Here is a 26,283-nt window from a genome sequence, read left to right as displayed (position 1 = left end):
CCGGTGGAGCTTCACCTGGGCTCCGACGGCCACCGTTCGTTGTTTCTAACCCTCCACCTGTAAACACGTCGTCAAGTTAGGTCACAACTTATGTTTGGGGGCTCGGGGTCCGCGGTGTCGCCAATACCGTCACAAAGATTACTAAAGGGGCCAGTGCGGGGATAGGTAAGGTATGCTGCTAGTTTAGGAGGGGTAAAAGCAAGTTTTAATTTTCGCCGTAGGGACCATAATTTCTTCTCCGCTACCGAACAAATGTTTTCAATGTCAAAGGATCGTCCCAGGAAGGTGACGTACTGGGAGACAAGGTGCTTAGCATAGGAAAAGTTCTGTGCGAGTGCAGTCCATGCTACTATAGTGTGTTATGTAAGTGTCAGAGTAGAATTTTGCGGAATGGTATTTTGGTGGAGAATGGGAGAGTGTGGTTAAATTAGGAGGAGGGGTCATTATTTATTATTTATTTATTTATTGTACCTCAAAGGCCCCGTTAAGGGCGTCACATGAGGGGGTAAATAAGTCATTGAAGGATGATTTGTGCGATTGCTTTTTTGAAATGAGTGATGCAGGAGTGGTGCACGGCGTCAGAAGGCAGATCATTCCAGTCCCTAGATGTTTGAAGGAAAAATGAATAATGGTGGGAGGCAGTATGCGCACCAGCGGGATAAACAGCTTTCGAATGGCTTAGTCGACATGAAAGGCGCTGAGCAGGAATGAAAGCCTCGTTTAGTTGCATGGAATGATAAAAAGGATGAAAAAGGCATAGTCTGTGAATTTTCCGCCGCGGTGCTAGGTCAACAAGATTAGGTCGACATTTGAGTTCAGTTAGGCTGGTTACATAGGAGTAATCTGAGTAAATAAATCTGGCTGCACGGTTCTGGATCGATTCAAGTGTGTTAGTAAGAGTTATCAAATGGGGATTCTGAACGGCACATGCGTATTCCAGCTTTGTGCGGACAAGTGTTAGATAAGTAAGAAGTTTAACGGAAGGCGGTGTGAGGCGCAAGTTTCTTCGAAGATAGCGAAGTCGACGGTTAGCGTAATTGCTAATAATAATGACATTGGATGACCAGGTGAGATCTGAAGTTATGGTAATGCCTAGGTAATTACACGAACTAACTGGTGTACTTTCATAATTAAATATAGAGTATTTAGCGGGTGAATAATCCGGGCGACGGTGAATAGACAGGACACATGCCTTCTTAATATTGTCGCGAAGACAAGAACCATGCAGTTGTCTTGAATGAGAAACACGTTTATTGGAGCGAACTTGTGCTCCCCTAACAACTCAAAAGAATACAGAGGCGGCGAAGCAGCGGTCAACAAAGTGACTTGCACAGGCGAGTGTCGTCGAATGGAATGCTCCGGCGTCCGCACTGCAGGCTTTTAAGTGCGAATGCACTTTATAACCGACCCCAAACCATCCACCGCCGGAAGCGGCGGCGGCGGCGGCGTCGGCAGTGCTTCTCTATATTTAAAAAAGAAACAGCATCCGCCGCCAGGTTTCGATCCGAGGACTTTGCGGCCGCAGCGCGACGCTCTACCGACCAAGCCACGGACGCGACGCTGATATCAGTGTTAGTGACGCGCCTCATATCTTTAACGCATTCAAACTACGTCGTCAGCGGCGTGCGTTGGCAACTCAGCGGCGTTATAGCGGCTTGATAACTGCGTGGTGATACTACAAACCCGATGGAAGAGATGGAAGAGAAGGCGGCGAGGCGGTGGGCTGCGGGGGCCGAGCGCAAGCGCCGCAAGCGGGCCGACAACCGTGCATTCGCACTTTCACATTCTCCCCCTCGGGGAAATGCGGGGGAATTTTTTATCTTTCGGCGCGCGTGGTTTTCGAAACGTCGATTCACATCGAGAACATAGTAGATCCAAGAAGATTATTCTGGGCTGTTCACGTTAGATCGGAATGCTCTCCCTATCACGACAGATAACACATGCGGCACAGAAAGAAAGAATGGAACACGCGCTTCCCTTGGCGCAGAGATAACACAGACCGGCGCAGCCGGGCGGTAAAAGCAAAACACAAATAAACAAACCCAATGTGTGGTTCGCGGCATTACCCCCCTCTAAGAGTGCATCGACCCGATGCTAACATAGGCGACAGTCCGAAAATAAAAATAAAATTCGTTATCGTCCGTAGAAAGGTTTTAAGCGAACCACGTCAACGACTTCGGGCCGCGTGCGTCGTCGTGATGTTCCGGAATCACCATCGGGGATCACCTCGTAGGTAAGTTGGCCGACACGTCGTAGAATCTGGTAGGGTCCGAAATACCGTCGCAGGAGCTTCTCACTGAATCCGCGTCGTCGGATGGGAGTCCAAACCCACACACGATCCCCTGGTTGGTACTCGGCGTCTCGGCGTCGCAGGTTGTAGCGGCCCGCATCCACCAGCTGCTGGTCCGTTACACGAACTCGAGCGAGCTGGCGGGCCTCCTCCGCACGTTGAAGGTATCCTTGGACGTCGGCGTTGAGGTCGTCATCTTCTACATGCGGAAGCATGGCGTCGAGCATCGTATTCGGTCTTCTTCCGTAGACAAGCTCGAACGGTGTCATCTGCGTAGTTTCCTGCGTCGCTGTATTCTACGCAAACGTGACATACGGGAGCACTTCGTCGCAAGTCTTATGTTCAACGTCAACGTACATTGACAGCATATCTGCGATTGTCTTGTTCAGACGTTCTGTTAGTCCGTTCGTTTGGGGGTGGTACGCCGTCGTTCTTCGGTGATCCGTGTTGCTGTAGCGTAATACTTCTTGCATCAGCTCCGCAGTAAATGCCGTTCCGCGGTCGGTGATTAGGACTTCCGGGGCTCCATGTCGCAGCACAACTTGGCTTATAAAGAACTTTGCCACTTCTTGTGCAGTCCCCCTCGGAAGAGCAGCGGTCTCTGCGTAGCGCGTCATGTAGTCTGTCGCTACGACAATCCACTTGTTCTGTGATCGTGACGTAGGGAACGAGCCTAAAAGGTCCATTCCAATCTGTTGAAATGGTCTCGATGGGACGGCGATCGGTTGCAGAAGTCCGGCGGGTCTTGTCGGCGGCGTTTTTCGTCGCTGGCAGTCACGGCAGCTCCGGACGTAGTGGGTGACGTCAGAGGTAAGGCCGGGCCAGTAGTACCTCGCCTTGATTTTTCCAATAGTGCGCGCTGTGCCGAGATGTCCGGAAGACGGGTCGTCATGGCACGCTTCCAAAATTTCGTCACGAAGGTCCGCGGGGATGACGAGAAGGTAATTCGCTCTTGTTCCGGGGCTGAAATTCTTCTTTACGAGGACGGAGTTTCTAAGGCTGAATGCTGGTAAGCTGCGTTTGAAGGTCCTAGGAACGGCAACGTTGCATCCCTCGAGGTACTCGATTATGACGCGTAAGTCGGGGTCGGCACGCTGCTGGGCGGCTAGGTCGCTCTCCGTCACGATCCCGAAGAACGCGCTGTCTTCGTCAGCGTCTTGTGGTGGTGGGTCGACGTGGGCGCGGGACAGGCAGTCGGCGTCGGAGTGTTTCCTGCCGGATTTATAAACGACTGTAACGTCGAACTCCTGCAGGCGCAAGCTCCACCGCCCAAGACGGCCAGAGGGGTCCTTCAAATTGGCGAGCCAACACAGCGCATGGTGGTCTGTTACAACCTTGAATGGCCTTCCATACACGTATGCGCGAAATTTTGAAATCGCCCATATAATAGCCAGGCACTCTTTCTCAGAGGCAGAATAGTTTTTCTGCTCCTTCGACAGACCACGGCTGGCATAGGCGATTACCCTTTCGCAGCCGCTTTGCTTTTGGACAAGGACGGCACCCAAGCCTATATCATTGGCGTCCGTGTGCATTTTCGTCGAAATGAGCGAGCACGGGCGGTCTTTGCAGGCATTTTTGCAGCTCGCAGATTGCTTTTTCTTGGTCGTTTTCCCAGCTGAAAGGGGTGCTATCCTTCGTCAAGCGCGTGAGTAGCTCTGCAATGCGTGCGAAGTTTGCGACGAAGCGCCGGTAGTATGCGCACAGCCCGAGAAATCTTCGCACGCCCTTCTTGTCTTTCGGCCTTGGGAAGCTCGCAATGGCTGTAGTTTTTGCCGGGTCAGGTAGGACTCCCGCGGCGTTGACGACGTGGCCCAAGAACTTGAGTTCCCCGTATGCGAAACGGCACGTTTCAGGCTTCAGCGTCAACCCCGACGTACGAATGGCCTCGAGTACAGACTCCAACCTTGCAAGGTGTTCGTCGAAAGTCCGGGCGAATACCACTACGTCGTCGAGGTATACGAGGCGGGTGTGCCACTTAAGGCCAGCTAGCACAGTGTCCATGACTCTTTGAAACGTCGCTTGTGCTGTGCACAGACCAAACGGCATCACCTTGAACTCGTATAGGCCGTCTGGGGTTATAAATGCAGTCTTCTCTCGGTCTCTCTCGTCCACTTCAATTTGCCAGTAGCCGGTCTTCAGGTTCATCGATGAGAAGTACTTCGCGTGGCAGAGGTGGTCGAGGGCGTCGTCGATTCGGGGGAGGGGGTACACGTCCTTTTTCGTGATTTTGTTCAGTCGCCGGTAGTCAACACAAAACCTTAATGTGCCGTCTTTTTTCTTTACGAGTACGACGGGCGCAGCCCAGGGGCTTTTCGAGGGCTGTATAATGTCGTCGCTGAGCATGTCGTCGACTTGAGTCCGGATGGCTTCCCGTTCGTATGAAGAGACGCGGCACGGTGACTGACGGGTGGGTCGGGCTCCATCTTCGGTTATTATTCGGTGCTTCGCTAGAGGGGTCTGACGTAGTTTTGCGCTCGACGAAAAACATTCGCTATAGCGACGCAGCAAAGCCAATAACTTGTTCCGTTGTTTTTGCGGTAGCGCCGGATTCACGTCGAAAGGCTGCGGGAGCTTGAAGGTTTCTACGGGTGTGCGTTCAAAGTCGGCGCCCGCGATCAGGTCACTTGCTTCTTGCGCTTCTTCGAGGAATGCAATTGCCGCGCCCTTGTTTAAATGCTGGTACTTCTCGGTGAAATTCGTAACCAAAATGTGGGATCTTTGTTCCTTGAAGCGCGCAATGCCTCTTGCGACCGACACACCACGGTTGAGAAGCACCCTTTGATCGGTGTCTAAGATAGCGTCGACGTCAGGAGCAGCATCTTCAAAGTAGACTGCGACCATCAAGCTTGCGCGGGGTGGCAGGGTGACATGATCATCGGCAATCCTTACAGCAGCACGTAGTTCGGGGTTCGGTTCCAGCGTCATGGAGTGATTGGGGGAAAAAGTTATTCACTTGGTCTGCAGATCGATTATTGCACCGTTGTCCATCAAAAAGTCAATTCCAAGAATTACGTCGCGGGAGCAGTTAGGCAGAATGACGAACGCCGCAGGGTACGTTGTGCCGTCTATGGTGACGCGCGATGTGCACGTTCCACTTGGCGTCACGAGGTGGCCTCCTGCTGTGCGTATGTGCGGACCGTCCCATCTGGTCATAACTTTCTTCCGTTTAGACGCAAATGGTCCGCTCATTACCGAATAGTCAGCTCCCGTGTCTACGAGGGCGACTACGTCAAAGCCGTCGGTGGACACCTTGACGTCAGATGCAGTCTTCCTCGAGTTGCGGGTTCGTCGGAGCGTCGTATCTCTGCTTGTACGTGTTGACGGTCGGGCACTGTGCATCGTCGTTGTCGTCGTCTTCTCAACGGACGTCTCGGTCAGGTCGGGTACGCGTCGCGCCGTGTAGCTGTCGTCGTGTTCAGGAGTCTCGTTAGGGCTAGGTCGGGTCGTCGGGTTCAGGGCATGTCGTGAATGATGGTCTTCAGCAAGTCGCTGCATCGTTAGAGGGTTTTCATTTTTCCGCTGTTGTGCAACTTTACCTCCCGAAGTTGCTGCTTTTAGTTTCCCCCGCGTGGGCTGGGGGACCTTCCACGTGAGAAGTCAGCAGTGCTGCGGCGGTTCGGTGACTGATACGGGTAGGGCGACGGTGAACGGTTGAAGCGGGCTGGTCCTCGGTTGGTGTTGGAGAGGTATTCTTCGATCTCAGCAGGGCGCTGGCCGTATCGGGGGCGTGGGGCGTCGACAGAGAACCCTCGCACATAGGGACAGCGACGGTAGATGTGGTCGGCCTCTCCGCAGTGGTAGCACAGCAAGCGATTATCGGGCGTTCGCCACACGTCGGTCTTCCTTGGCGTCTGGTATTGGTCTACAAGGCGTCGGGCGGGCGGCATTGGACGGCGGTATGGCTCGGCCTCTTGACGACGGGTTGGAGCAGGGCGGGGTTGACGAACAGCCGAGGAGTAGGTCATGGCTTGTGGTTCGCGGGGTGCTTCCGATGGCGTAGAAGTTCCCAGTGCGTTTTGGACTTCTTCTCGGATTACGTCGGTAAGGGAAGCCACTTGAGGTTGCGGCGTCGTTGGAAAAAGCTTCCGAAGCTCCTCCCTGACCACTGCTCGGATGGTCTCTCGCAATGTATCGGAGCTTCTATTTGCGGCACCGATGGTCTCCGAGAACAGTGCGTTGACAGGGCGGCCGTACTGCCTCGTTCGAATTTCTAGCGTCTTCTCCATTGCGGCCGCCTCAGACGCGAATTCCACTACTGTCTTCGGAGGGTTACGGACTAGACAAGCAAAAAGCTCTTGCTTCACTCCTCGCATTAGAAACCTGAGCTTCTTTTCCTCGGTCATTTCAGGGTCCGCACGACGAAAAAGTCGCTTCATGTCCTCAACGAAAATCACGACTCCTTCGTTGGGGTGCTGCGTTCGAGTTTCAAGCAAAAGCGCAGCTTGCTCTTTTCTCACCACGGTAGTGAAAGTCTTAAGGAACTCCCTTTTGAATTGAGTCCAGTCGGTGAAAGAGCTCTCATGGTTCTCGAACCAAGTTCGAGCAGCATCTTCTAAGTAAAAGAAGACATGCCGGAAAGTTTCTTTGTCGTCCCACCTGTTGAAGATGCGGACGCGCTCCAGCTTTTCCAACCATTCTTCGGGGTCTTCAGCGGGGGCTCCCCGGAACGATGGCGGTTCTCGGGGCTGCTGCAGGATCATTGGCGACGTTGTTTCTTGCACCATGGTGTTGGTTGCAGCGTTCCTTCTCTTGGGCCCTTCTGGCAGAAGAACGAACTCGGGTAGCAATCCTTGCAGTCGGGGGCTTTCTCTGGTTGGACTGGCTTGGCGGCTTCGAGATGTCGTAGAGGGCATAAAGACGTAGTACCCAGCACCTCCACCAGATGTCGCGAAGACAAGAACGATGCAGTTGTCCTGAATGAGAAACACGTTTATTGGAGCGAACTTGTGCTCCCCTAACAACTCAAAAGAATACAGAGGCGGCGAAGAAGCGGTCAACAAAGTGACTTGCACAGGCGAGTGTCGTCGAATCGAATGCTCCGGCGTCCGCACTGCAGGCTTTTTATCTTTCGGCGCGCGTGGTTCTCGAAACGTCGATTCACATCGAGAACATAGTAGATCCAAGACGATTATTCTGGGCTGTTCACGTTAGATCGGAATGCTCTCCCTATCACGACAGATAACACATGCGGCACAGAAAGAAAGAATGGAACACGCGCTTCCCTTGGCGCAGAGATAACAGACCGGCGCAGCCGGGCGGTAAAACCAAAACACAAATAAACAACCCAATGTATGGTTCGCGGCAATATTAAGAGACATTAGGCATTTCTCGCACCACGACTGAACCAGAGAAAGATCAGATTGTAAGGTGGCGACATCGTTAGTACAGCGGGTAGGACTGTAAATTACACAGTCGTCGGCGGAAAGGCGGATGTAAGAAGATATGTTATTAAATGAAGTATACCCTGTTCGGGGTAAAAATTGCATACAGGGCCTTCTTCACAACTTCTGCAGCCAATGTACTGCATTTTCCAAAATTCAGTGCATTTTAGCCGCAGGTAACAAACAGGCAAATTGCCAGAAGTACAGCTACAAATCTCCGTGCATTGAAGGCCCAACTGTTTTATTCTCATATCGTGACATGGGCTTAAAAAGTGGAGAAAATGTTTACTGTGCTAAAATAGTTCGTGTTTATGTAAGAGAATACATTTTACTCAGAAGAATGTATTTCTCACCACGATTCATCGCTGTGCCCCCTTTACCAAAACCTGACGTATCATTTTGGCATTTCTGAAGTTTAAGAATTTCGCTAATTGGGAGGATAACAGCCCTTGCCCGTACTGAATAAAAAAGAATATCGACGTTTTAGGAACGGTGACATTACGTCCGGCACAAAATCAAGGTATAAATGGTCGTTTTAATGGGGCACTTCTTCCTGATTTGCATAGAACAGCTGCCAAGTCTCGTAGGATGACTGTGCTGTTTGTCCTCCTATTGTTATCAATTCATACGCAGCAACATTTTTCGTTCGCGTACAACATGTGAAATGAAGTGCACAAGGAAATGATGTTCACGGTTGTTTACTTCCACAGATTTTGCTTAACTCAGAGTATCATTTTGTATTTCTGAAATTGAGTATAGTCCACCATGTACCGGATTGGGCAGACAGCGTAGTAATATGATTCTGTTTATCAAGAAATAAAACATGCACACCTTTGAAATGTGAACCTATTTACATCTTGAATGCGTTTTTTTTATTTTGTCGGGTTCTGTACTACAATAATGAATAGGAAAAACTTTACACACGAGACTGCCCGTTTGTATTCCCCAAAAACCACATCAACACACGAAGGCAATGAACAACAAAAATTGGACAGAGTAAACGGTAAAGAGAGTCACGGTCGGCAAATGAAGGAATAGGTCACAGTATGCGGTTATTACCGGCGAAGGTCGGTTGCATAGTTTAAATTTCCAGGTAACGTGTCGAAGCCGCTGTAGCACAGAGCGCTCAGAGAGAGAGAGAGAGAGAGAGAGAATATTTTATTCACAGGTAGAAAGTGAGGAGGCGTTGTAGGGAGGCGCGCTCCGAGCTCCCGCCGCAGAGTAGCAAACGCAGTTCTCTTGGGTCATCGCGGTCTTCTACCGAGGTTCGGTTACCCGACTCGCTTGCGGTGAAGAGGTCGTGGAGGTTGCGACTGTGGAGGACCTCTTGGAGCACACCACAGGTCCACCCTCCACCCTCCTGTCCACGGTCCACGCTGTGACCATCACGCGGTGTTCCTCTTCACAGGATCGCTTCCAACCCGGCCGGCCCCTGTCGCTGGGCGCTTTCGCATTGCTGGTGGCTGGCGTGAGCTCGTGCTGTGGTCGCGAGCGCTCGACGCGGTAACCGGTGTTGATGAGCTTGGCGACGCGTGCCTTGCGTCTTCTTCTTTGTTGTCGTCTTCTTTCGGCATGCCTTGTTGTCGTGGTCTTTTCTCATTTTACCCCGCTTTACATCTTACATCCCAGTTTACACCGCTTTCTTATAAATACCGGCAGCTCATACTAGCCCGTTTTGAATATAGGTGATGCGCTTGTATTACCTATTCTAATTACTGCGGCAAATTCTTTGCTGGAAACTAGCACTTTCAAAACCAAATATTCCACTTGGCGTTTTTTACAGCGAAGTAGTGTAAGGCTAGGATCCTGGGTGTCTCTTTTTGAGAGAGAACGAGAGAGGGAATAAACCATTGTTCAAAACACTAGCCAGAGCAGGCCCAAAACAACCGTCACTAAAGCAGACGACATAGCCACCCCGACGCGCCCTCCGGATTTCCTGTGGATGTCGCAAAGATTTTATGTTGCCCCCAGAGCATTAATTCCAGCAGGTTCCAAGGAGTTGAATTTGTGAATTAAATAGGATTCTCTGCATTTTCTTTCTCGAGGGGACTTAAAGTTTCGCTGAACTATATGTACTTTAAGGTGACCAAAATTGTGTCCCGGTTGCTTGAAATGCTGTCCTATATCTATGGAGGCTTTGTTAAAATATCTGCCCGGTGTCCGTTCAGACGTAAGCTCATGGGTTGACTCGTTTCTTCTACATACACATTGAGAATTCTGACTGTTACACATTGAGAATTCTGACATATACACAATGTTTGAGGAAGTGCACGTAAAACGAATTATTCCCGTGAAAGTAATTGCTAGCTGCTCTTTTTATTATGCACTCTGCAGGGGCGTGCATGTCTTGCATCTGGGCCAGCAACAGCTGGTTATGACTGGTTGTTTTGAAGGCCCTATTTTGACATGCACTAAATCATCTTTTTCATTCGTATCTCTCCGCTAGGTAACCTTTGGTGCGTCCGGGAACATGTTTTTAGGTAGGTCGTTACTGGCTAAAATTGGGTGGTAGTTGCGGAAGATATTTACGTTAGGGAGAGTGTTTGATAATTTAGCTGTTCGGGCAGGCGGCCTACCGCTTTCGCTTTCGGCTGTTCGAGCACCACGTTCCTCTTGAGATTAGATGTACGTTCACAGGCCTGATCGACGGAGCTTTTGGGGTGGTTCCTGTTTATAAGGGTGGACCTGTGTTCGTCCAGACGCCTTAAGTGGACACCGCCCAGGCAGCACAGGACTGTTCGGCCTAAAACAGGCCGGTGTACTTTGGCCGGTGATTTTCTGTCCGGCCGTTTTCCGGCAGCCATGTTCGGCCCATGTCCAAATGTGGGCCTTTTGGCCGTATACGGCCGTACTCCCATGGCTGTCCAACGGCCAGTGTCCGTCGGCCAGTCGACCGGCTTACGGTCATACGGCCAGATTCCAGCCGTAGGGCTCCGGCCATTCCAAAGCTACCGGTGTACGGCCGAAGTACGTCCGCCGGAGGACAGCCGAAATGCGGTCGTCGGACTACAGCCGGACTAAAGCTACCGGAAATACGGCCGTGCTACGGGCATTGGAGTTCAGCCACAGTACGTTAACTGTACTGAGGCCGGTCACTGCATGTCGAGCAAGCAGATGACTCATTCGCGCAGTGCAGAAGCAGCATAAACCCAGCATTTTGGGTCCAATGCAGCCACATCAAAGTGAGCTCGCGCGCAACCACCAGCCGTCAAGCTTTCAGCGCAGCCTTGCTTAATTACCAGCCTCAGTTGACAGCAAAATTAATTTATTACACAGTGCTCACAAATTGTTGTTCCTTTAATTGCTGTGCCTCTTTTACTGCCGAACACAGGAAATATTCAGTTTTTTGTAGAGCTTGAATAGATGTATTGTCCAGGTTCTGATATCATCTGCGGGGTGGCTTACCTGTAATAAACGGAAAAGAGGAGGGGTGGGGGCGGTGGAGGGCGCATACTTTAGTGGGTTGAAATTCAGACAGATAAATTGCGCCGCTTTTAGCCAATTTCTTTTAAAGCAATATTCCGAACACTTTCATGCTATGACTACATAAACTATTTTTATAACAGTTGCTTGACCAATTTTGATGTGTATAAAACCGGCGTGAATACCTTTACGAAGCGTTTTGGTTCTCAACAAAACACTCAGGAGCATTTAATATAATTCCTTCACAAAAAAGTATGTCCAGTTTTTGCCCATTTTTCTTGCACAGACATTTTCTACTCGATCAAGTTTTCTGATGATCTTGCGCAGGGCTGATCCTAAGAAGGAGCGAACAGATACTTTCATTTTCAATCTATTTTAATGTTGTTTTCTTGAGTATACGTCCACACCAGTTAATAGTCCAAAAGAACTTAATTTTCTTCTAATGTCATACTACGTTCAAAAATTTCTACACGCGATGCGAATGACGCCCTGCTTCAGGTGGCTGCAGTTGTATCCCTATGTGTTCACGCAAGGAAAGGCGTACAATTAGATTTACATAATTTGTTTCAAACCAATAACATAGCAATGGTAGCATGCATACAGGAAACCTTGCATACTGCAACGAATAGGGCAATAACTATTTTATTGGTCAAGGTTGAATGCGTAGGGTTCTCAACCCGTCGGAGGCAAACTTGCGCCTCTGGAAGTTTTTTATTTATTTATTTATTTTTAATTATTTTTTATTTATTTTTATTCATTTATTTATTCATTGTTTTATTTATTTATTTATGTATTTATTTATTTGATGCCTGCTTGCCTTTGAATGCATTACAGAAGGGAGATACATAACACTAAGCATTAAATATGAGACAAAATAACAAAATAATTCTACAAAGCGCGCTGAAAATCGTCAATATAAACAGTTAATGCAATCATACGTGGAAGATAATTACACTGCAGTTTTGATGTAAAATAAAATGAATCACGCAAGGCGTCACCTTTAAAGGAAAGTTAATAATTTGCTTCAAGCTAGGGATCCCACTTTGGGATATGTAGAATGGCGCTTGGACATACTTCTCCCCTTCTATTCCAGTTTTCGAATGATAGATATTACGAAAAAATTTCAAACTCAGGTTTCGCCATTGATCTTTCCCGTCTTACCATTTAAGTTTACTTTTACTTTTCCTAATCCTAAGTTGACCGTGCCAATACATAATACGAATCGCACTGCCCTATTCTGTATGTTTTCGAGCGTATCAACTAGCTCTTTGGTGTAGGGATCCACGAAAACACATGCGTACTCCAAGACTGAGCGCACATGAGTGAAATACGGTTGTTCTTTTCAGTTAGATGAAGGTTCAATGAAATTTCGTCTCAGAAAGTCAAAAACACATGCAGCCGTAACTTTTATGGTGTGAACCTGCCTATTTAACCTCTAACCACTCCCTAAATAAACTCCTAGGTATTTATATTCCTCGGCGGTTGTCACAGCAGCATAATTTACGGTATACGTATTGAATTGGAATGAAGGGTTTCTTGTAAAGGTGCCGTTAACACGCTCTTTACATCCAAAAACTTTTCTGAATCAGCACACCAGGATGTTATTAAATTCGAATAAAGCTGCAGGTATACGGAATCACGTTCATTCGCTATAGTCCGGTAAACTACACAGTACTTTTGAACAAAGCTATAGGGCCAATAGTAATAACAATGCGAAAACCGATTCATTCACTTCATAGGATGAAATGTACTACGCAGAAGGTGATATGGAACACCATAATTTGCTTTTTTGCAGTCCAAGAATATACAGTCCACCACTTTAAGCTTATCTATTGCAAGAGCCAAATCGTGCGTGAACTCAACAATCTGCGTTGAGCAAGAAAATCCTGACAAAATCCGTGTCTGCTAGGATGCTGGCGATTATGTTTAACCAAATGAGTCATATCCCAGGAGTAGCTAAGCTCACCTTCAAACATCGGAACTAAATTAACAGCTAGGCTTCGTCAGTGACAAGGCTCAGTTGTTATCGCAAATTTAAAATATTGTTTTTCTAAACAGGCAGTTGTAAAATTCCATGAAGTAAGGTAGTGCAGGGCATGAAGTTGATCCTACCAATGCACGAGCGAGTCTCTTCTACGTTCATCACCAACAACATAGTGCAACATTGCTTGTCGCAGTTTAATTGTAAGCAGAATAACTTGCGCTTTTTGCTTGCACTTGCCTTTCTTTGATGGGGAGTCCTTGACAAGGTGGCGGTTTAGCTCCTGCGTGCTTGCCACTTGCTCGACGCCCTTGAAGGCCAGTTATTTTGGTGAACCATCTCCATCTCGAATCGGACATCTCTGCCGGGTCGATGTCTCCAATGCTCTCCATTTCTTGAGGGGGCGAATAGCCTCGAGCTGATGCGTCGACGAAGCCGGCGGCAGAGGCGTGGTAGCGGCGATGTCTGGCGAGGCTTAGCTCACCCGTCGGTGTGGCACAGTCTTCTTGTGGCAATAAATGGCATTTCTGTGGCCTAAAAGGTTCCCTGCTAATGTCCAGTGAGCCCTTGCACCTTGCCCGTTCACCGAGAACACTCATTACTGTTTGACAAACGATGTTCGTTCATTTAAAACGTAGAAACACGGAGCGGATGAAAAACGCGTCCCCGTCGTTCGGCTCCCTAACGGCTTTTTCTCCCCCCAGAAAAAAAAACGGTCGGTCTCCTTCCAAACACGTCTGTGCATGAATTCTCGGCCCCTAGGCGCGTGCCGTTGTTCGGCTGTATGCCGTTTGCCGAAAAAATGACGTATAACCAGATATCTTACGTAGGCCGGTCTCCTCTTGAACACCGGTTGCCAAATATTCTGTGGCCATTAGCTTGGCGTAATTCGGCCGAGGACAGCTAACCGAATGAAACACGTATATTCTGTGGCCGTACGTCGGCCGGTATCCTTCATAACACTGGTTGCCCGAAGAAAACGAATATTCTACCGCCGGACGCGCGGTTCACCGTTGAAACAACGAATGCACGGCAGCCGCGCTCCGGCCGGTCTCCTTTCGAACACCAACTGCCGCAAGAATACGCTTATTCTGTGGCCGGTCGCTTGCCGTGCTTCGGCCGATTACCGCTTCCCGAAGAAAAAACGGATGTCCTAAGGCCGTACTTCGGCCGTTCTCTTTCTCAACATCGGCAGCCGTAAGAGGACTGAATATCTGGCAGCCGGTTAGCTGCCGTTGTGCGTCCGGACACGGGCGGACGAAAAAATACCGAAGCGCTGGTTGCCGAATGTCGGCCGTTCAACGCATGATCAGTGGCTGCCAGAACCTGGATGCTGGCCGGACATGCCAGAAAGCGGCCATAGACGGGCCTGTCTTGGGGCACACTTTCTGTGCCGCCTGGGCGGCATCACTGCATACTCTTCAAAGTCTGGTAGCTTGTACCCCAAAGGTCCCTCCTTTGAAGTGTCTCGGGTGATGGCTTTGATAATCTAGATACTCCTGCCTGTCCGTCAGTTTACTAAAGAGAGTGGTTTTAAGTTTACATTTTTTATTGTTGGAACCTCTTCCTCTTCGGGCTTAGCGGATGTCGTTCATCATCATTAGCTTTACATCGGCAACGAAGCGGTGGCACGTGCTCGCGCTGCATCCTCGCGCTGCCCCGGCAGCGAGTTCGATTAAAGCCCTCATCTTAACCTCACGTGTACTTTCCACTCTTTAACGACGGCTTGGCATCCGGAGGACCTCGAGGTCCATTACATTGTGCCGGAAACCCTGGATCTCAAGACAAGACCAACCTTATCGACGCACGGAGCCGCGCAAGCCTGTGAACCGACGCGATACCTGAGACCTTGGCCCCAGAATCCCCGGCCGCCAGCTGACCCCCATGAAACGGCTACGCCGACGTCACCAGAGCCTCCGCTCACAATTGGACAGCATAATAACTGAAGCGGAAGGGGCACTGCGAGGGCAAACACAACTTTCGGCGTCCGAGGTGAGCGTCCTGCTTGAAAGAATCGAGGCGCTTCAGCTACAGATAAAGATTCTTGGCCACACGATATCTGATGAGGCGCCAGACGACCTGCTTCACAGTGAGACCTTAGACGCGGGAAATAATGGAGACAAGGCTGTGAACATGGTAGTGGCCCTGCGACTCAGGTTGCAAGATGCGCTCGCATCCAGTCCTACACGACCACCCAGTTACATCATCATTACACATCACACTTGACTGGAGCCAAGTGTGATGTCTCTCAAAGAAACATTTATATTGCAATTAAAATTTTTATATAACGTCAGAGTGATCGTGCAACACCCTTTTAGCTGTGCAATAAACCTGCGTGACGTTTAGAGTGCACTGCGAGGAATACCTGAGCCAGGTATTACACGTATTACACGTGCACGTGAAGCGGTAAGCACGCAGATCGCTCTGAAAAACGCGAAAAAACTGACCTCGCACTCTTCACTTTTCCTCATTATGCACCACTGACACCACCGTAATTCCGTCATTACACCAACGGCTGTCCTATTGGCTGTTGCTCGTCAACTTCACGGATTATTCTCGCATTTCCTGTGACGATCCGCCACCGTTGGGGCTGTGCACTAGCCTCTTCTATGTCTGAACCTCTACGAACAGTTTCGGCATTTTGTTTGTGTTTAGAATGCGCGCGGACTTTGAGTGATGAATTCAATACCTCCCTTTCAACCAGACCACCCGCCAAAAAACGTTTATTCCTTCAAAATAGCCCTATCAGCCTTGGCATACGCGTGCGAGCAGGCCACCATGTTTGGTTTTTTGTTGCACCAGACTGGAAGAAGAACCCTCCATGTTGTGGAGAAAAAGAAAACTCAATGGCTATTGTGTATCGAAGGCCGCCATAACGAACGCCCCGAGCCACCCCCGCTCGCCGGGACAGATAGCGCATCTTTCGTCTCGTTGTCCGCGGTCGAGTTCAGAGGAAACAACTATATGCCATTTCTGATCGCACGTAGCTTCGGTGATATTGCATGAATTTTTATAATTACTGTGGGAAGAGATTGCTGGGACACTATATTTTATTGCAAAATACATTACGTTAAGTTGGAGGCAAGTGATGCAGGGCCCATTTAAAAAGGACCGAGATGTTGGCACACTCCTGGGGCTGGGTGACCATTGTGGACCGAAAATAATTAGCATGTAGTTCAATCCCAATAAACACAGTCCTTGAGGCTGTACCAATCCGCACAATATTATTTAATAGATTAATAGCGGTTTACTTCTTATACATCCCTCCTGACTTCCAGCTCTCGAGCGCACATTTCGAGGGTCTGGTAGATCAGTTACCCGAATTTTTAATTCTCATAGGTGACCCATGCGCACAATTCCCCGTGCGGCCCTCCGCACACGGATGCCCGAGGTCGCCTGAATGAAAAATTCGTAACATCTTCGGGAGCATGCCTGTTCAATAAGAACTGCCTACATATAGGACACATCACTCATAAACACCTTGACTTGCACACTGGCACGACAGTTCTCTTTCCATCTCGTGAGTGGGACGTGGGCACAAACCCATACTGTAGTGACCATAAGCAAAGGCGCGAGCAGTTCACCTTTCTCTGAAAGGTCCAGTGAAGCAAGAGAACTGAAGTACATTTACGGAGTCATCTAAACACCAGCCCACATTGCTGAGAAACGTACACGTTGAAGAGGCAGCCCAACTCACACGGCGCACATCCTGGACGCCGCCGAAACGTGCATTCTCCAAGCCTCTGGTGGCCCGTACAACCAAAGGAGGCTGTAGTTGAACGAGGACTGTAGGCGTGCGCGAGAGGCCTAAAACAAGGCGTGGGGTACCCTTCGTCAATCCCCACGTCCGATAGCCTGGTTTAATTTTAAAGGGAACGGCTCTTGGAAAATGCGCGTGCCGTAAGGAACAAAGGGAGAGTTGGCGCTCATTCCAAACATCAATAAATTCATACACCTACACAGGCAAGGTAAATACAGGAATACAAAACTCAAACGGCGACAGTATCTGCTATAGCTTAGCTGGTGCAGGTTTGTTCCCGTTTTTATTTAGTTTCTTCTTATTTTTAGGGAACGTTTAAAGTAAGTAAGTAGCCTGCCCGTGGTCAGTACAACAGGGGACGCATTCAAAGACCATGCTACTACACTTGCACCTGTCTCATCCAACACGTGTCTACCTTTCCACACTACATAATCACGTTCATCCAGCACAAAATGTCTTGCAAAGAGAAGCTCTTGTGCTACAACAACAAATCGCGCACTTAAAACTCCCCATTATAGATTCATAACCTGAAGGCTGCTCTGAGCACATGTAAGCTTCAGCTCCGAGTGCAGACATTACATAAACCGTGATACAACACCTGCACCTCGACAGTCATGAGAGACTCTTACACTGGTACAACAAAGTATGTGTGGTGTTATTGGTGGCTAGGCCTAGAGACCAGCGTTGAAAAAACGAGCCAGGCGCTTGAGAAGGGTGTACACGATTGAGGCGAACATTTACTCAGACAGGACGAGTTAGCGAAACAAGGCGTTACATACAAATAGATTGTGACACTAAAGTCAATCCTAAAGACACCAAGCTCCTAAGTGCGTAAAAAAAATAACCACAGCCCCCAGTTTCGATTGAAGGCACACCCAGGATAGAAAATACATCTCACGTGGTCTGGCGCACTCGGTGCTGAGGCTATGAAACAGTCCCGCGTCTCGGCGGCTGTTGGTAGATCGGCACGGGAAACAACACGTCGCCCAGACAATGCCGGAGATTCAATGCGCGGTCGTCGACGGCCAGCTAGCAGACACGCCTGGCATGGCGGGCAGATTGGGTTTCCGGGCGTCTCCAACGACGGCCTCGGGAGACCGCGGCTACCGCGTATTGCGGGCAGCCCTCCCACGCCTTGCTGCTCGGAATCCACTCCTGCTTCCTCCCAAGCCACGATCTCCTCTTCGTCCTTGTCTTCACACATACCCACTAATATCGATTGTCCAAGGTCTGCCATCTCACCTTACAAATTTCCTAGTCGTCGATGTTTGGTCTGGCGCACTACCCACCGTTGTCCTATATCTCATCACAATGCCTTCCCACTGTTGTCCTCTATCTCATCACAACGCTCCCCACTTAAGAAAGTTGTTGGGGCTACACAAGGCACTTTAAAAAAAATCACACCATAAAATGAGCGATCGTCCTAATTCACACAGCGCACAAAAGTTATGTCACGCAGCTGAAGCTGATTGGCATAATCGAGGCCTGTGAAAAGCCGACGCTTTGTAATGTCGTGGTTAACAAACTTACTTAGCATATCGGCGTGTGAAGTCATCCCGTCCTTAGCCTTTGCATGTTATGAGAATCCGATGGCCCAGCCTCATCGAAAACCAGTGAGGCTTCTTGCTCGCGCAGTTTTCTCGGCTATCCTTCTGTATATGAAGCACACGGTGAAATACAGAACAGTTCTTAGATTCCTTCTAATCGGGTCTCACCACACGGATACATGAGTGGGAATTATTGGTGGAGCGCATGGGAAAAATCGTTTGTCGAGGATGAAAGATAAATTGTCCCGTAGACGCCTGCTTCTGTGGCACTCTGGGGCGACCCTCACGCAGCGTCTGGATGTTTGCTTCAAAGTTGAGCCACCTCCGCTTGAAGAAACAAAGTAGATAAATCTTCCTCCTCGGGCGTTTGGGGGTCCTATGTCACTGAAGGGTCTTCGGGTGTGTCGTACGTCTGGCCAAAAAAGGCTTTTCTTCTTCTTGAACTTGTGTTTACCTTTACGCACTTTCCTCGCCTGCACACACCGTTGGAGTTTCCTTTGTGGATACTCGAATTGTAGCCCAGAGGACTCGTTCGTGGAAGCTGGATTTCTTTGGCAATACTCGAAAGCGATGTATCATTATCTCGGGTGATGGCTGCACCCATGGTGGCAGCCTTTTTCATCTTGACCTTTGACGGTAATGGGCCGTCAACAAGCAGGGACCTGCATTCTGGAAGCTTAGCTTCAACCTTCTCAGGTGATGTCTTGCTCAAGTCGGGTAGAAATCTTCGTTCCTCGGAAAGAGATTCTTCTGGTCCTACATGCGTCTTGATAAGCAGTTCTCTGCTGTACTGCTCAAGTGAATTCCTAAAACCCTCACGAGATGCATGCACCAGAATATCTGCTGTAGGGAAGTGAAGGTGATTTCCTGAGTTGACGCTGTCCTCCATGTAAATATTCCGCGCCGTTGCGTCTTTAACCAAAGCTGGTTCAATGGGTCTGTAATATTTCAAGTCCTCTATGGCTGCTCACCGCTGTCTTAGCATTGCTATCTCCTTTTCCTCGGCTTCTTTTTCCGCTTCATACTCTTCTTTTAACCGTTGTCTTTCTGCTTCACGCTCTGCTTTCAATTTAGCCTGCTCACTGTCCACCCACATGCGCAGTTCTGCTCCCTCCAATCCTGATTTAATTCGCTCAGCAACAACACTTTCCAATTATTCTATTCCCATAACAAAACGTCGAACTTGCAAGCTTGTTTCGCTCGTTAAAGCCTCAGTCTCCAAGGGGTTAATAGAGGGTTACGTCTGCCTTCGGAATGTAACAAGGTTCGCAATATCCATGCCTCGAATGTCCGCCGTTATTCTCGACTTGTAGCTGTTTCCCTCTTCAAGATGGTAGCGAAGAGGTCCTGTCGCAGACGCCAGTCGTGGTATTATTGGTGGCTAGGCCTCCCGACCTGCGTTGCAAAAACGAGACAGGCGCTTGAGAAGGGTGTACAAGACGGAAGCGAACATTTACTCAGACGGGACGAGTAAACGAAACGGGCGTTACAGTTACAAATAGACTGCAACACTAAAGTCAATCCTAAAGACACCAAGCTTTGTAAGTGCTTAAAGGAATAACTACAGCCCCAAGTTCCGATTGAAGGCACACCCGGGGTAGAAAATACATCTCACATGGTCTGGCACACTCGGTGCTGAGGCTATGAAGCAGTCCCGCGTCTCGGCGGCTGTAGGCAGATCGGCACGGGAAACAACACATCGCCCAGTCGATGCCGGCGATTCAATGCGCGGTCGTCGACGGTCAGCTAGTAGACACGCCTGGCATGGCGGCAAGGTTGGGTTTCCGGGCGTCTTACAAGACAGCCTCGGGATACCGCGGCTACCGCGTCTTGCGGGCAGCCCTCCGAGGCCTTGCTATCCGGAATGAACTCCTGCTTCATCCCAAGCCACGATCCTCTCTTCTTCATCCTTGTCTTGACACATACCCATTAATAGCAATTGTCCATGGTCCGCCATCTCACCTTAAAAAACTTCCTCGTCTTTGACGTTTGGTCTCGCTCACTCCAGACCGTTGCCCTCTATCTCATCACAATGCCTCTCCACCGTTGTGCTCTATCTCATCAAAGTATGGCTGTCGGGCCACCTGCCAAGTTCTTGGAGGGAAGCCATTGTAGTGGCTTTCCTAAACGACCGCGAGGACCCATCTCCCCTTTATCGTCCCACGGCCCGAACTAGCTGCTTTGCAAGATTCTTGAGAAGGTGAATATTAGGAGACTCGAGTACTGTTTTCAGTACAATGGTTTACAAAGTACAAAGTGCAGAGTTCGGTTACAACGTCTTCAGGGCCGCGCGATCTGCAAATGATCATGTCGTTGCCTTAGAATCCTTCATCAAAGACGCATTTATTCATAAACAGTATTGTATGACGGTTTTTTTCTTGATTTTGGAAAGGCTTATGATACTGCTTGGCGCTATGGCATTGTTAGCGATATTAAGTCTTTTGGGTATTAGGGCAACATGGTGAACCCACTTGGCCGGTACATGTCAGAAAGAACCTTTCGTGTAGGAGTTGATAGCGCACCCTCTAGGGGGCATGTTCAAGGAAATGGCGTGCCTCAGGGGTATCTGTTGAGCTGCATGTTGTTTATAGTAAAAATGAACTCTCTTAGAAAGGGACTGCCACCATGTATTTCTTATTCAATGTATGTGAGGGATGGACGTCCGAATTTCCTTGAAATCATGAAACATGGCCATTTTTGAACGCCAAGTGCAGCTTTTTGACATGACGCTTGCTAGCTGGGCAGAAAACAACGGGTTTAAACTGTACCTTGAAAACTATACTTGTGGCGTGACCTCCCGGAGGCATGGGATAAGTTGAGAAGCTGCTGTAGGCGTAATGGTATCTTGATTCCTGTGCAAAAGATCAGATTATTAGGTGCAGTGTTGAATGAAAAGTTGCACAGATTGCACAGATTAGGTTATTTAGACTGTGGCCTCCGCGATCTTCTGCCCGCGGCATGCCGTTGCTCCGGCCGTCCGATTCGGCGCGGAGCCAGGCGAAGAGGTGTAATTTTGCTAACTCCTATTCACGCCGCAAGATGGTGGCCTTAGCCGAAGGCTAAAGCGACGGTCGCCTAGTCGACGCTGCCTGCACTTTGAGTTCTAAATCAGCCGTCGTTGACGCGTTTTCATGCCAGGAAAACTCCCAATATGCGGCCGATGTGTTTTGATTCGTTCCTACAAGCTCAAAGTTGCTTAACATACGTTGCTTAGCGATTGCTTTTTCACGAAGCTTTAGTGGTCATTTGTATGAAAGCCGAATGTCACAGGCCAGGGTTCTGCCACAATTCCGCCAGAGTGAATGCCAGCATGCTGAATTCTTTTTAGCTCGTACAGCATTTTCGAGTGATATCACAGCGCGAAAATTTGCTTTTTTTATCTTCAAGGGGTCCTGAAATACCTTCCGCAGATGCATGGATGTACATGTAACCAAATAAGACAATGTATTAGCAATCTCCTCCCGCAAGCATTTTGTTAAAGCGATGAGTATTTGCTGAGAAATCGTAAATCAAAAACCGCGCATTATCGTCGCGCCGCGTTTCCTCCTCCTTTCGCTGCTGACGGCACGAGAGCCTTCCCTCCCATGATGCTGCGTGCTTCAGCAGTGACGTACTTCCGCTATGGCGCTTCGCATACTGCCGTCTGCTACGAGCAAGCTTTGTTGACACCATGAATCCCGCACTACGCTCAAGGCTGGAAAAACGAACGAAAAATCTGGCCGCATTTGTGCGGCGGCCTGGCCTTGCCCTTTCGCGGTGTGCGTTGCTGCAGGGCAACACGTGACTTTAAATCGGCGGCGAACTCGCAGCCGCTCGGGGTGGATCGTGCGCTTGGTCCCTTTCATGCACCGCGCAATGTTTATCCTAAAATCGCCGTATCAGATGTGGCCCCGCTGGTGCCGGGTCTTATTTTGCGGTGGTGGTAATTCCTGCCGGCGGCATGTGAAAAAGTCATTTTAAACCGATACCGAACCCGTGCACAAAACGCTTCAATCATGTGACCAGTTAAGCTTAGGGCGATGCCGCAACGTTGGCAAAACATGCTCCGGCGCGGCTCTCAGCTTTCTAGGGCTGGAGCGAGCGCCATTTCTTTGACAATCTCAAACATCGGTTGCCTTGGCAACAAGGCACAAACCTCCCCAGAAGTCAGTCATGGTTGCGTGATCCCGGTTCAGCTCGGGGCCCCACCTCGCGACATGTGGGCACTGCAGGCGTACCACTCACTCCCATTGGGAAGTGTGAGATGCGTTTGGCAGTACAGGAGGCGATGGTGTGTGTGTTGTGGACGTCTTTGTTTCGCGATGAAATGCGACGTTGTGCTTCTGCGGGTGGATAGTGCTTCCCATGGTCTGGATTATCTTTCTCAAACGACGTACGACTCAACCTCGCATGGGGTATGTGCAGTGTGCGTGGCTAAAAGTCATCTCGGCTTGCGCGCCAGAGTTAAGTGACTGGCTGTTCGTCCCCGCAAACGGCGCGTAAGGTGAGTGCAGAGTATACGACGGGCCATAGGAGGCAACCTATCGTCTGTCAATCGCGGTTCAGACTTGCAACTCATGTTGTGACGTTGTGTTCGTTCGAAACGCATTTCTTGATTGTTTTGAAGTGGAATAAAATGTATCCGCCAAACCCGGCATTCGTCTCAGGGCGTTCTCTGCGATTGCATGAAAGAAGTGCCACGGGGCTTCAACGCTTTCTTTACGGAACGTACTTTCCGCTGCGCGTAAAAGAGTAATACTTGGCCCAGATGACCTTGACGACCCAATCTAACGATTACGCTACTCAAAACGCCTTTCAGGGATCTTTAGATTTTTTCGAAAGCTCTGGGCATTTATTGTGTGTGGGTGCGTGTGCGTTTGTGTGCGGGCGCGCGTGTGCGCGTGCGCAAAAACAGAGTAATACCGATACATTTTTGTGCATTGTTTATAGACAGGCGACTACGATAGTCGAAAGATCCAAGTTAGGTTTCCACGCGTACGAATATATACTTGTTTGTCTTTGTTCAATATGCTTAGGGGTCTCAATTACCTACTACAATCTGGCTGCCAAATTATTGGATGAGTGAGAATAATACGGTTTTGGGCGATGCATTTCACCGTGCTATGGACTCTACAAGCGTATTTTTCCAGAAAAATGTTTCTGAATTTCTAGATTTGCTAGGGTAATATTCTGCACATAATTTGTTTGCATGACTTTTTTATTAAGGGCAATATTTTTTTCAGTGAGCAGTTTACCTCACGGTGATCACTAATATCTGTATGCACAACATAAGCCGTAAGTACGTTGTTTGGGATATTATAATAAACACATCAAGTAGAGAACTCCCTATCGTAACTCGTATAAAAATATTCGTTACACAATTTAGACCATGTCCATTTATGATAGACAGGAAGTCTCTCTGCGCGTGTGTATCTGTGAGCGTGCATGTCACTCATGAAGGAAAGAGCACTTGGTTTCCTCCATATAGTCATTATTCGTGTCGCCATTGAGATACGAATATTGACATGCACGTCCGCAGATACAAACGCAGATGCTTGGAGATGCATTATGCATTAGAGCAAAAGATTGGTCATTATTTAGGTGCACCTAAATAAAGATCAGTATATTGCTCTAATGCATCATAAAAAGGCCAACAAAGAGAGGAATTAGCTTAATAAGTTCAGTGAAGGTGGTCAATACACAACCGATATTACGCCGGGTTCAGACTGTCGCCGCAACTGTCGTAATAACTTGACGTCTCAGCCAACAGAACTGCGTGAGATGCCGTATTTTGCGTCGATAGATCACGAAATTTCTTTTGCGTCGGTAGTCTTAACATAGCCTTAGGCCGGGTTCACTGTGGCTGCAATTGCCGTAATAACTGTAAAAAAGGACGTCATTACGTCTCAGCCAACCGAACCTCGTGACACGCCGTTTTTTTACGTGCATACATCGCGATATGTCATTTGCTTCGGTGGTGTGAACATTGCCGTAGACTCTTGTTAAAACAGACGGTAACTTATTCTTAATGACGTGTAACAAAGCTGTATTCTTCGACTATGTCACAGGCAATGCCTTCCTCAACATGAAGCAAAACGGAACCACCACGTTTACCCTGCCTATTTCGGAAGAAATACTGATATACACACACATATATATATATATATATATATATATATATATATATATAGTATAAGTAAAGAGTCGGATACACAGCAAGAACAATAACAATGTTTACTTACGTAGCGGCAATGGGACTTGCCTTCATCAGAGTAAAGTTACATGATTATGGTGTCGCAAACATTGAACACATTTCTTATATAGGTTTGCATAAAACTGTAAGAAGGAATGGAAAATGTTTCGCAAATGGAGAGTGTGCATATAGTCAGGCTACGCCTACGTTACAACATCAACCAACAAACAACAACAACAAAAAAAAAAGGGGGGGGGGAGCAAGAGAGAGAAAAAGGGGTCGTGTTAACAATGCAGCGTTCAAGGTTGCACCATGACGGGTCAACGTATGCCGCGCGGGCTGCAAGTTCAGACAATGGGGGAAAATGGTCAACCGCGGTTTGTAAAGAAAGGGAAGAGTATACAGCAAGGTATTCAGTGGCTGGGGAGACTGGTTCTAGGGGAAGCGAAGATGGGTGTGCCCCCAGCGGATGAAGAGAATGGATAGGGGGCACAAAAGAGCATTTCACAGAAGCTAGCAATCGAACAGGAAATAGGTAGGGTCACAAAAGGTTAAACATGAATAGATCACAAAGAGTTAAACATTCTTAAGTGGTGGTGGGAACGAGGCCTCCTTCTCCCGGACAAATGGCATTGTTGAGCCGCATTAAGCTAACAAAGCTGCTGTATTAGGAGAGTTTCTGCGAATTCTGATGGCAAAGTCGAGGGTAGGAATAATGAACATAGTTATAAAAATTATGAAGCCGCTAAGTTTATTCGAGGGATAAGCACGTTAGTTTTCCGTAACTTTCATTAATTCCAAGTGTGGCTGACCCAAACTTATAAATGAGATAAGATTCCCGAACCTCGCGGTCGTGGTGCGTTTTGAAGGCGGATTCTAAAATCGTTGCTTTAAGATGATCAAATGCATGCCCGGGACTGTTCACATGTCTTGACAGGGGCAAATAAGGGCAGCTTTTTGCATGACAGCGGTGATTATCGAACCGTATTCGGAAGGGCGTTTCAGTTTGGCCGATATATTGTTGCCTACAAACAGTACACTCTAGAAGATATACGACATTAGCGGAGTCACAGTTAAAGTTACCTTTTATATTTACGTAGTAGTCTGAAGCCGTGCTGGTGGCGCGCTGTGTAGTGGTCATGTGTGGGCATACTTTACATCGGGGTTTATTGCAGGGCATGCAGCCAGTAGTTGCCGGTCGGTTGATACGAGAGTTAGTAAGAAAATCCCCTAAATTCTTATTACGCCGGTAGACAACGCGTGGTGGTTCGGGGAATATGCTTTTTAAGCGGTCACTTTGCATTAGGATATTGTGATGTGTCCAACGCGATGTGCGAAAAGCATACCAAACACAAAATTCTTTCCGCCACAACATGACTACCAACGAAAAGAAAGCCCTAGAGGAACTCGCAAGCTGTCCCGACATAATTATTAAACCTGCCGACAAGGGAGGCGCAATCGTAATCCTTGACAAAACCGACTATATTAACGAGGCCAATAAGCAACTATCAGTATCGACGTTCTATAAAGCACTACCCAATGATCCCACTCAAGATTATAAGCAAATTGTCAAAGATAAACTTGCTGAGCTTGTTAAAAATAAAACAATAAATGAAACCACGGCTCGTTCCCTGATCCCCTTAAGCCCAGTAGCCGGTAAATTCTATCTTCTCCCAAAGATTCACAAGGTGAACAACCCAGGGCGCCCCATTGTTTCTGGCATTGGCAC

The sequence above is a fragment of the Haemaphysalis longicornis genome, unplaced genomic scaffold, assembly GCF_048455015.1.
Source record: "Haemaphysalis longicornis isolate Haplotype H1 unplaced genomic scaffold, Haemaphysalis longicornis Haplotype H1 scaffold_14, whole genome shotgun sequence".
Classification (NCBI taxonomy): Eukaryota; Metazoa; Arthropoda; class Arachnida; order Ixodida; family Ixodidae; genus Haemaphysalis; species Haemaphysalis longicornis.
This window is presented reverse-complemented; position numbering follows the sequence as displayed.